Here is a 13229-nt window from a genome sequence, read left to right on the forward strand (position 1 = left end):
GACACAACTGAGCAACTGAACTGAACTGAACTGAAGAATTTGAATGTGGACACTCACTTTTTGGAAACACTGAGAGATCCCTGAAGCTCCTTCCAGGTATACGGACTATGAGGATCTCAGCTAGTCATTCTCAATAAAAACAGAGGTGCTTGCATTTGAGATCCAGCCAAGGAGCCTTGTCAGAACACAGATTCCTTTTTCTCCAACCCTCAGTTACACTGAAGTCTCCGACAGAGTTGGTTGTACATGTGTTTTGAAGCAACTTCCAAAGTAGTTACAGCCTTCCTAGGCAGCTGCTCATCTAGGACTTTGATATGTAGAATGCCAGTTCAGATACTGCTCATTCAGTCAGTGGTTTTTGTTTTTGTTTTTGTTTTACGGAGCACCCACCATTTACTTATTCAAAAAATTTTAGTGCTTATTGTTTCCTACCCCAACATGTTTCAAGTGAAATACAACCACCACGCACATCAAAGTGTTTTAAGCTCTGAAGAAAAAAACAAGAAAATACAAGTTTGGTGACACCATGACCCATGACACTTACAGTCTAGTTAAACAAGGAAAAGAAAAACAACAACAACAAGGAAAATGCTTCAAAGAAAAGTCTATGTCAAGCAATCAGGAGACTCCAGTTCCAAAGGGGAGTGTGGTTGAGGTTCAAGTAAAAATAAAGTCAGTAGTTGTCTTGAAGAGGAAGACTTCACTCTACTCCTTGAGAAAGCAACAGTGGGATAACAGCCGGTAGAGAGAAAGGGAAGGCAGCATAATGTATGGGGAAACTGTTCTCTTAAAAAAACACAAAAGTTAACAAAACTGTATTGTATTTTTTTCTGGAAAATTTAATTTACCTCTGGTTTTTGTCAAATGGCATGCATTTTTATTCTGTTTCTGAATCAGATTTGTGCATCCTTTGCATATACATCCTTTGCATGTACAATATTTGCATTCATGTCTACAACCTTGAATTACTATGCTGCTGCTGCTGCTGTCGCTTCAGTTGTGTCCGACTCTGTGCAACCCCATAGATGGCAGCCCACCAGGGTCCCCCGTCCCTGGGATTCTCCAGGCAAGAACACTGGAATGTGTTGCCATTTCCTTCTCCAATGCATGAAAGGGAAAAGGGAAAGTGAAGTTTCTCAGTTGTGTCTGATTCTTCATGACCCCATGGACTGCAGCCTACCAGGCTCCTCCATCCATGGAGTTACTATAAGTGCATGGAAATAATTATCCATCTTGAGAACTGAGAAATGCATATCCATGTGATGAAGATAACCATCCTAACCAGTTTGCTCTATTAGAAAGGAAGAGTAAGAAAGAGAAGAGGAGAAGGAGAAGAATGTGGAAGGAGAGAGGGGGAAGAGGTGGGGAAGGAGGAAAGAAATAGAAATAAAAGAGTAATAATAAAAATAATAATGGAAGATTTGAGAATAGATGACTACCATAAGCACCACCGAAATAAAAAACTGAAACAGAGGTGAGTCACCGGCCTGATGAATCTTGCATAAGTGAGAAAAATAAGGACTAGATTTGTCAAAGGCCACATGAAACTCAGGAGCATTGAGTAGAGAGTTGTCCTAGATTGTTTACTGTAGGAAACTGGGCTTGGCACATTCACATGTTTTTCATTTTAATTATATATGGAACTTTCTAGAAGTAACATTTGAAAGTAAGTGGCAAACTAATCTCACCTTAGGATAGCTAACCTTAAGGGATGACGTGCCAAGACTTTGTTTGTTCCATTCCCTAAAAGAAGTGGTAGGAAGCAGGAGGGGATAACCCCCAACAAAACTCCACCGCCATTGCTTTGAAAGTCATTGAAATTTATGAGACCTGACACCACAATGGTGGGATTCCTGGTGATTTTAAGATTCTAGTAATAGGAAGAGCAGCTAGTTGGGAGGCAGGCTCGAATGTGAAGGCTGCAAGGCTGCTTGCCTTCTCTCAGTTCTTTGCCATAATTGATAGGCGTACACTAACCTCATCAATAGCTGACTCCTGGCCCTCAAGTACCAGCCTTATACTCATGTTCCCACAGTGTCCTTGGCAGTACAGGCTTCATTCATGGTGAGGGAAACCTTTCAAAGTGAAATAACATATGTTTGCCTCCTTATGGGAAATATTTGAAATATACCTACTGATGTAAGTTGTAAGGAAATTGGCATATATTTTAATTGGTTACAGGTATTAAAGAGCCTCCTGATGAAAGTGAAAGAGGAGAGTGAAAAAGTTGGCTTGAAGCTCAACATTCAGTAAACTAAGATCATGGCATCTGGTCCCATCACTTCATGGGAAATAGATGGGGAAACAGTGGAAACAGTGGCTGACTTTATTTTTCTGGGCTCCAAAATCACTGCAGATGGTGATTGCAGCCATGAAATTAAAAGACGCTTAATCCTTGGAAGGAAAGTTATGACCGACATAGGCAGTATATTGAAAACCAGAGACATTGTCAACAAAGGTCCATCCAGTCAAAGCTGTTGTTTTTCCAGTGGTCATGTATGGATGTGAGAGTCGGACTATAAAGAAAACTGAGTGCCAAAGAATTGATGCTTTTGAACTGTGGTGTTGGAGAAGACTCTTGAGAGTCCCTTGGACTGCAAGGAGATCAAACTAGTCAGTTCTGAATATTCATTGGAAGGACTGATGTTGAAGTGGAAACTCCAATACTTTGGCCACCTGATGCAAAGAACTGACTCATTTGAAAAGACCCTGATGCCTGGAAAGATTGAGGGCAGGAGGAGAAGGGGACGACAGAGGATGAGATGGTTGGATGGCATCACCAACTCAATGGACATGGGTTTGGGTGGACTCCGGGAGTTGGTGATGGACAGGAAGGCCTGGCATGCTGCGGTTCATGGGGTCACAGAGTCGGACACGACTGAGGAACTGAACTGAACTGAACTGATTATTGCCTAGTCATATAATGATTCACTATGTTGTTATTAAAGGCAATTGTTTTAATTGCCATTAAAAGATTTCCTCAGTTAAAAGTTAAAAATCTATTAGAAGTATGCAATACAGTATGATCTTGTATTCACACATATAGACACACACAATACACACACATTTACATACACAACCACATACCATACATACATACACATTCTATAAATATTTTAAGTATGAACTTACACAAATTCATATGCTCTTACATTTTTGTATGACGATGTTAAAATTCTTCCTAGGAGTCAATAAACCAAAATGCTAAGACTTGACCTAAGGATACTGTGGTTATCAGTGATTTTTACTTTTTGCCATTTCTTAGCTTTTCAAAGATGTGAATTTTTTCTCCAATTCAAGTTGGATTATGAGTAAAGAACAAATGTTTCTCTGAGATATTCATAGTTTATATCATCACCCTTCATTTCAAAAAGTTACCAAGGGTGTATCACGTCCCTGTCAAAAGGAAGCATGAGCTGATGGGCACCTTCAGATGGAGAAGGAGGCTGCTGAGAGGAGAGAGAGGTGGTACAGATGCTGCAGGCTGACTGTGCTCCTCCCAGACGCAGCACACCACTCAGGTACCAGATCTCTCGTCATTTTGCTGCCCAGAGTTTGCCAGTGGCCCAAGACAATCAACAGTAATAGATGAAACTTACAGCACTTCTACCACCACAGTCCCCATCCCAAACCATCCTAGGGCAAAAAAGGGCACCGCAAACTCTCATGGATCCACATGGGGAAGGGGATTGTGCAGGGCCAGGAAGTAGGCTTGTACCATTGGAGTTGAAATTTCTAGGGTCCTGAGAACCTTGCAGAGGGAACTGAGAGGAGGACTATGCTGAGAAAGAACATGCCCTGTCAGTACCACCAACGCCTAACCCCATGGGGAATAAAAGACTGAAGGAAGGCTGGAGTAAGGACCCGTAGGGCATCAGGTCTAGAGTGAAGATGACAATTGCCCAGGTCCAGTGGTGTTAGCCAGAGAAGGCAATGGCACCCCACTCCAGTACTCTTGCCTGGAAAATCCCACAGACGGAGGAGCCTGGTAGGCTGCAGTCCATGGTGTCGCTAGGAGTTGGACACGACTGAGTGACTTCACTTTCATGCATTGGAGAAGGAAATGGCAGCCCATTCCAGTATTCTTGCCTGGAGAATCCCAGGGACGTGGGAGCCTGTTAGGCTGTGGTCTACGGGCTTGCACAGAGTTGGACACGACTGAAGCGACTTAGCAGCAGCAGCATCATCAGTGGTGTTATGGTAAATCACTTCTCTCCTGAAAAAATAAAAATTTAAAAGCACTAATTTGTAGGATTTTCAGATTTTAATGATGGAATTCTCTATGACCAACTTTAGGCTGCTAATAGCTATATGGTATAGGAAGGGAGAATTCAATAATGTTTAATACTAACCTTTAGCCAGCCAGCACAAGCTTACTCTCTTTCTTTGTTCCTAGTTTGGAAATCCCCATAAACAGACAAGTAAAAGAAATAAATGTCATTCCCATTACTCAGAGACTGAGATGATTCTGATGAAGATAATGCCCTAAGCCTTTGTAAACTGTCACGGCCCACCCCTATTTCCCACCCACAAAATAGTCAGCAAATGTGCCCCCTTTCTTAATAGCCTCATAAAAGATCCTCCTCCTCCAGGCACATCAGTCTAGTCTTTGAATTCCTTTTTCTTTTTTAAAATTGGAGTGTGGTTGATTTACAATGTTGTGTTAGTTTCTGCTGTATAATGAAGTGAATCACCTATTTGTTGTTGTTCAGTAACTGTCTTGTCTGACCCTTTGTGACCCCATGAACTGCGACTTGCCAGGTTTCCTGTCCTTCACTATCTCCCGGAGTTTTTTCAAATTCATGTCCATTGAATTGTTGATGCCATCCAACCCTCACATCCTCTGTTGCTCCTTTCTCTTCCTGCTCTCCACCTTCCCCATCATTAGGGTCTTTTCCTAATGTGCCTTCTCTTCACATCAGGTGGCCAAGAATTGAAGCTTCAGCTTCAACATCAGTCCTTCCAGTGAATATTCAGGATTAATTTCCTTTAGGATTGACTGGTTTGATCTTGTAGTCCCAAGGGATTCTCAAGAGTATTCTTCAGCAGCACAGTTCAAAAACATCAATTCTTTGATGCTCAGCTTTCTTTATGATTCAACTCTCACATCCATACATGACTACTGGAAAACCATAGCTTTGACTATACAGACCTTTGTCAGCAAAGTGATGTCTTTCATTTTTAATATGCTGTCTAGGTTTGTCATAGCTTTCCTTCCAAGGAGCAAGCCTCTTTTATGGCTGTAGTCACTGTCCACAGTGATTTTGGAACTCAAGAAAATAAACCTGTCACTGCTTCCACTTTTCCCCCCTTCTATTTGCCATGAAGTAATGGAACCAGATGTTGTGATCTTCATTTTTTGAATGTTGAGTTTTAAGCCAGCTTTTTCACTCTCCTCTTTCACCTTCATCAAGAGGCTCTTCAGTTCCTCTTCACTTCCTGCCATTAGGGTAGTATAATCTGCATATCTGAGCTTGTTGACATTTCTTCTGGCAATCTTGATTCCAGTTTCCAGTTTGTGATTCATCCAGCCTGGCATTTCACATGATGAACTCTGCATATAAGTTAAATAGGCAGAGTGACAAGATACAGCTTTGTACTCCTTTCCCAATTTGAACCAGTTAGTTGCTTCATGTAAGATTCTAACCGTTGCTTCTTATCCCACATCCAAGTTTCTCAGGAGACAAGTAAGGTGGTCTGGTATTCTCATCTGTTTAAGAATTTCCCACAGTTTGTTGTGATCCACACAGTCAAAGGCTATACACATACATATATACCCCCCTTCTTGAGCCTGCCTTCCCCCACCCCATCCCACTCCTCTAGGTCATCAGAGGACTGAGTTGAGCTCCCTGTGCTATATTGCAGGTTCACACTAGCCATCTATTTTTAAACATGGTAGTGTATATATGTCAGTCCTAATCTCCCAATTTGTCCCACCATCCCTTTCCCTTCCACCTTCCCCAACTGTGTCCACATGTCTCTTTTCTACATCTGTGTCTCTACTCCTGTGGTGGAACTAGGTTCATCTGTACTGTTTCTCTAGATTTTATATGTATGTGTTAGTATATGATATTTGTTTTTCTCTTTCCGACTTCACTCTGTTAATCTCTAGGTCCATCCTCATCTCTACAAATGACCCAATGTGTTCCTTTTAATGGCTGAGTAATATTCCATTATATATATATCAACCACTTCTTCTGTATCTACTCATCTGTCAGAGGACACTTAGGTTGTTTTCATGTTATTGTAAATAGTACTTCAGTGAACATTGGGGTGCATGTGTCTTTTAAAATTGTTTTTTTCTTAGGGTATATACCTAAGATAGTAGGATTGCTGAGTAGGTCTATTTTTAGTTTTGTAAGGAAGTTTCATACTGTTCTCCACAGTGCCTTTGTCATTTTACATCTCCACCAACAATACAAGAGGGTTCCCTTTTCTCTACACCCTCTCCAACATTTATTGTTTTCAGATATTTTGATGATGGCTGTTCTTACTGGTGTGAGGTGATACTTCACTTACAGCTTTCATTTGCATTTCTCTAATTAGTGAGATTGAGCATCTTTTCATGGACCCCTTGGCCATCTATATGTCTTCTTGGTACAAAACAGAAATATAGACCAATAGTACAGGACAGAAAGTCCAAGATAAACCCACCTATGGCAAACCAATGGTCACCTAATCTATGACAATTAGATTAGGTCACGTAATCTATGACAGTTAGATTGGGCACCTAATCTAGGTAACCTAATCTAACTCTCTGGTGGCTCAGATGGCGTAGAGTCTGCCTGTAATGCAAGAGACTCAGGTTTGATCCCTGGTTTGGGAAGATCCCCTGGAGAAGGAAATGGCAACTCACTCCAGTATTCTTGCCTGGAAAATCTCATGGATGGAGAAGCCTGGCAGGCTACAGTCCATGGGGCCACAAAGAGTTGGACATGACTGAGCAACTTCACTTTTTCACTTTCAGTCTAGGACAAAAGAGGCAAAAATACACAATGGAGAAAAGACTGCCTCTTTAGTATATTTTGCTGAGAAAACTGGACAGCTATATGTAAAAAAAAAAAAATGATATTAGAATACAACCTATCACAATACACAAACATAAACTCAAATGGATTATAGTCCTATATGTAAGACTGGAGACTATAAAATTGTCAGAGAAAAACATAGTTAAAAAAAAAACTCTCTGACATAAATCACAGAAAGATCATTCATGACCCACTTGTTAGAGCAACAAAAATAAAAACAATAAAAAATGGGTCTTCATTAAACTTAAAGAGCTTTTGCAAAGCAAAGAAAACCATAAAGAAGATGAAAAGAAGCCCTCAGAATGGGAGAAAATATTTACAAATGAAGCAACAGACAAAGGATTAATCTCCAAAATATGCAAACAGTTTATGCAGTGCTCTCTCTCTCTTTGTGTGTGTGTGTGTGTGTGTATATATATATATATATATATAAACTTGCAAAATGTCAGAATGGATGAAACACAATCTGGAATCAAGTTTGTTGGGAGAAATTTCAATAACCTCAGATATACAGATGACACCACCCTTATGGAAGAAAGTGAAGAAGAACTAAAGAGCCTCTTAATGAAAGTGAACAAGGGAGTGAAAAAGTTGGCTTAAAACTCAACACTCAGAAAACTAAGATCATGGCATCTGATCCCATCACTTCATGGCAAGTAGATGGGGAAACAATGGAAACAGTGAGAGACTTTAATTTTGAGGGCTCCAAAATCACTGCAGATGGTGACTGCAGCCATGAAATTAAAAGATGCTTGCTCCTTGGAGGAAAAGCTATGACCCATCTAGACAACATATTAAAAAGCAGATACATTACTTTGCCAACAAAGGTCCATCTAGTCAATATGGTTTTTCCAGAAGCCATGTATGAATGTGAGAGTTGGACCATAAAGGAAGCTGAGCGCTGAAGAATTGATGCTTTTGAACTGTGGTGTTGGAGGAGACTCTTGAGAGTCCCTTGGACTGCAGGGAGTCCATCCTAAAGGAAACCAGTCCAACCAGTCCATCTTAAAGGAAATCAGTCCTGAATATTCATTGGAAGGACTGATGCTGAAGCTGAAACTCCAATACTTTGGACACCTGATGTGAATAACTGACTCATTTGAAAAGACCCTGATGCTGGGCAAGATTGAAAGTGGGAGGAGACAGGGACGACAGAGGATCAGATGGTTGGATGGCATCACCGATTCAAAGGACATCAGTTTGAGCAAGCTCTGGAAGTTGGTGATGGGCAGGAAAGCCTGGCATGCTGCAGTCCATGAGGTCGAAAAGAGTTGGACACGACTGAGTGACAGAACTGAACTGATAAAAGAACTTAATCAAAAATGGATGAAAGACCTAAATAGACATTTCTCCAATGAATTCTTGAGATCATCTTAAGAGGGGTGGAACGGGTGTTGACTATAGGTTGAAAAGAGGTCATAAGATCCAAAGCACTTCTGAATTCCAGTGCAGAGTATGTCTTTAGATATGTGATTTTTGTCAAAGGATTAGAGCACTATAGTTGTTGTTTAGTCACTAAGTCATGTCCAACTCTTTTGTGACCCCATGGACTGTGACCCATCAGGCTCCTCTGTCCATGGGATTTCCCAGGAAAAAATACTGAAATGGGTTGTCATTTCCTTCTTCAGGGGATCTTCTTGACCTGGGGGTTGAACTCACATCTCCTGCATTAACAGGCAGATTCTTTACCACTGAACCACCTGGGAAGCTCTTAGAGCATTGTAGTCTTTGACATTTCAGTTGTAAATTGGTCCTTCTATTACCAACCTCAAAACTATGATTTTTCCAGTAGTCATATACAGATGTGAGAATTGGACCATAAAGAAGGCTGAGTGCTTAAGAACTGAATCTTTCAAATTGTGGTGTGGAGAAGACTCTTGAGAGTTCCTTGGACAGCAAGGAGATCAAACCAGTCAATCCTGAAGGATATCAACTCTGAATATTCATTGGAAGGACTGATGCTGAAGCTAAAACTCCAGTTCTTTGGCCGCTTGATGCAAAGAGCTGACTCTTTGGAAAATACCCTGATGCTGGGAAAGATTGAAGGCAGGAGGAAAAGGGGGTGACAGAGGATGAGATGGTTGGATGGGATTACAGACTCAATAGACATGAGTTTGAGTAAACTCCAGCAGATAGTGAAGGACAGAAAAGCCTGGTGTGCTGCAGTTCATGGGGTCTCAAAGAGTCAGACATGACTTAGAGACAACAACAGCAACATGACCAACCTCATAAGTTGCTGTAAAAATTTAAAGTGACACATGAACAGAATTTGTAAACTATGAAACACTTTTCAAATATTATATAGTAGTGGCAGTTTTACTTAGTTTGGGAATACAATCAATGGATCAAGAATTTCTGCCTAAAAAAGGCTTAGGGATAGCATGGGAGCCAGAAGAACTCTCTTGACACCATGTTTTCTTAGCAACTGCACTGTTTTCTCTTGATGATTTATTTGGAATGAGTAGAAGGATATGCTGAACACTAGAGGAGGAATAAAATCCTCTGAGAAGTTCCTTTGCACTCCTACTATATTCAGGGAGTACAAGAAGAAGAAAAAGTAACTGAAGAACTGAAGAGATTCACAACACGGGAAATGACAGAGGGATTTTCTTTATTTGAGCAGTTAGTTTTTAATGCATAGGATCCAAATGTAGAACTGTACACAAAAGTTGCAGCAGCCTTTTAGAATGCTATCCAGTGCTACTGTGTCATTTATGATGAGGAAAAAAAGAATTGCTACACAGGCATCTTTCGATCTTTTTTTTTTTTTTTTTTTTCAAGAGGGTAGATAGAATTGACTCCAGCAAGCAATCAGAACTGTGCCATCAATGTCAGGTGTGAGTGAAATTGCAACTTTCTCTCCATCTCCTATTGCTGACAGTCCTTCAGCTCTACCATCTCCGACCTCTTCTCCCTCCTCCTGTCAGTAACTCTTCTTGTCTGTTCACTTGATGCCAGCCTCTATATGCCAGTTGTTGCTATATTGTACTTTCAAGTTCAAGATCCTATACTATAAGATTAAAAATGTTATCTTTATAAAAAATTACAACAACAAAAAAACCAGCATAATTTTGCAACCTAAAAAACAAACATTTATGTGTGTACTTGTGTGGAATATGCACACACTCATAGCTATAAACACACACACACACATTACAGTGCTGTTTCTTCCTAAAATGAAAAGGTTAGAGCAGAATTACAAAGAAACCCTGATCATTCTGGGCACCTGAATCTCAAATAGGTTCTTCAATATTTGGAACTACTGTTTTTAAAAAATATAAAAAAGATTGAGAGTGACTGGAAGGAACCTATATTTTGTAGTAAGGACTTGTAAATGTACTTTACTAGAATGACAAAAGAAGTGTTAGCATCTATAAAACAAATTATATATAATGTCTTGTGTTTCACTGGGATTAACTTATTCTGGCTCACTAAAGACTGGGCATCAAGTGAAGTGCTAGATCTGACTATAACCAAAGGAAATTCCATCCCTGAGCCATTCACATCCTCTGGGTTTGATGTCAAGGAGTGTCACACTCATGTCTGTGTGGTTCTGTAGTGCATGGGGCACTTCATGGTATCAGGGCTCTCATATTTATTCTAATTTGGCCTTGATAGTCCCATCTGAAATTCCTAGAGGTCCATACAGTTTTTACAAAGCCCCTAAATATAGCTTTGATTATCTCTGATTAAATACTGCCTATGCCCCTGCAGTCAGAATCACAGAAAATATGACTTCATTGGGGCCCTCAATAGGCTGTCCAAGCTTATTTCTTGCCAGTGGCAGCTTGCTGTGTATTTCACCCTGGGGACTTTTCTTGACTTTACACACAATCAGTTCTATGCTCCATAGGGCTGAGGAGTTGTTTTGTGATTGGACATTCTCTCTGTTTGTTTTCCTTCCCTCTGGCTTTCATGAACACTCAAATAAGATAGAGGGAAAGGGAATGAGTCCACTTCCAAATGAGTATGATCTGAAAGGACTTCCTTGCACAGAAACCCTAGAACATGACACTTCATATATATTATTTGTGAGTATTCTTCCCATCCTCAGCTGAATATTATTTCAGTTTTCATAGTTCTCTGTGGGATTCTGCAGGTGAGACATTGAATTTTAACAAACATTTATTAATGTAACCTGATTGGCCTTCCATCCTTCCTGCGATGGAATCCCCTGGGCCAGAGGCTGAGTCAAGAGTTCCATTGATGAAGTCCTCAGTCAGTCCTGCCCTGATGTCCATCACACACATGCATGCAGGCTAAGTTGCTTTAGTCGTGTCTGACTCTTTGCAACTCCATGGAGCCTGCCAGGCTCCACTGTCCATGGGATTCTCCAGGCAAGAATATTGGAGTGGATTGCCATGCCCTCCTCCAGGGATCACACACACACACACACACCCTCTTAAAAATCACCAACCTGTGCCAGATCACTCTGGAAAACTTACAGAGCAAATGGAAAAATGGGGTAAGTAGCACAATGCTTAATAACTCTGTGACTGAAAAAAAAGAGAGAGATAAGAATCTAATAAAAATAGGGAGTTCCCTGGTGGTCCAGCAGTTAAGACTTTGTTTTCCAGTACAGGGGGTGCATGTTTGATTGCTGGTCAGGGAGCTAAGATCCCACATGTCTCATGACCAAAAAAATAAAACATAAAATAGAAACAATATTGTAACAATTCAATTAAGACTTTAAGAATGGTCCACATCAAAAAAAAAAAAATCTCACGAGAAAAGTAATCTAATGAAAATAATCCCACAATTTTTGCATATTAACTTGGTTAAGAAACATAGCAATAAATATGACACCTAACCTTGGAAAAGATATACTTGCTTATGGCACTATTGCTTCAGAACCCTGTGTGCAGAGGAAGAGAATAAAATAGAGACAGAAAAGGGGTGAGAGAAACAAGTAAAGAGCAATAGAGAAAAAGAACCAGAGGATGACTGCAAACTAGGATAGGTGGCCAGTGGGGGTTCAGGGCAGGGAGGAACAGACCTTGTGTTCTGTTTGGAGTAGTCATCTGGGGGCAGTTTTCTGTGGCCACATTGGGCTTCTTGCAGACAAAGTCATCAGTAAAGCAGCTGAGAAGCTTGGTGGTGCTCAGTTGATGCAAATACATCAGTTCCGTTGGTAAAAATTTGGAGATGGGCCAAGAAAACCCAGCAAAGGTGCCATCTGCCAGCTGCAAGAGAGTGAAGCCCATCCAAGGGCACATTCACAGGCAAGTTGACCTTAGGCTCTGAGGGTGGAAGGGTGCACGCAGGACTTTCCCTGCCAGGGCCCAGCACCTAGCACTGTCAACTTAAAAATGTTCACAACCTGAAGGTTGAGAGTTATGTCCTATTCAGTGGGAATTTTTAGGAAACCTCAAACCCGGTAGACAGCATCTCGGGTAGCCCTGAGAGAACTGCTCCAAGGAGGCAAGGGAAGGAGCCAGGTTATATAGAAGTTCTATAACAAAGGGCAGATAGTCTGTACATCAAAATATTATTGTTAATTAAGGAAAACCAGATATCCCAAGTTAAGGAATTTAGCGTTTTTCTATGTATGGGAAGATATGAGTTTGGGTTCACTGAAATCATTCCTTTCATACATATCTTGACTATCTGGGGCTATTATCTTGTGTTTTTCACATCCTGAGCTCCCTTGGAACTCACTGTAGGAAGTGGCTGCAGTCTGATAGCTGCTAGATTTTAGATACTCTCCTCCTTCTTCAGTGTCCTAAGAGCTCATCAGCTCACATTGGAGGGCTGCAATCACTGATGACTATGAAACCCTTGTTTACTGATACAGCAGGAAATATTCCATTTCTCAGCACCACAAAGTGTTTACTCATCCAGTGCCTACCCTACCTGGTTTAAGGTCATTTCTGGCTGCCACGAGAGAGACTGAGGCACATACTGGGTGCATGCTGTGGTGACTGGCCAGGGATGAGAACAAGAGGCTGTAGTGACCGCCCAGGGAGGAGAACAACCCCCAGGAGCCTGTATCAGTAAAAGCAGAGTGTGCAGCCAATGAGGATCTCCTCAACCTGTAGCAGAGTTTTGTTTCCAGCTGACCCTCTTGGGTTACATTGGTGAGGACTGCTTCAAAGCCCAGGCCAGGGTGCTGTGCTGGGTACTTCCAACAGTGAAGACTTCCATGGCCCAGGGCTGGTGCCAGCTCCCTCCACACCCATGCCCCATCTGATTACCTTTTCC

The sequence above is a fragment of the Cervus elaphus genome, chromosome 16, assembly GCF_910594005.1.
Source record: "Cervus elaphus chromosome 16, mCerEla1.1, whole genome shotgun sequence".
NCBI classification, from domain to species: Eukaryota; Metazoa; Chordata; class Mammalia; order Artiodactyla; family Cervidae; genus Cervus; species Cervus elaphus.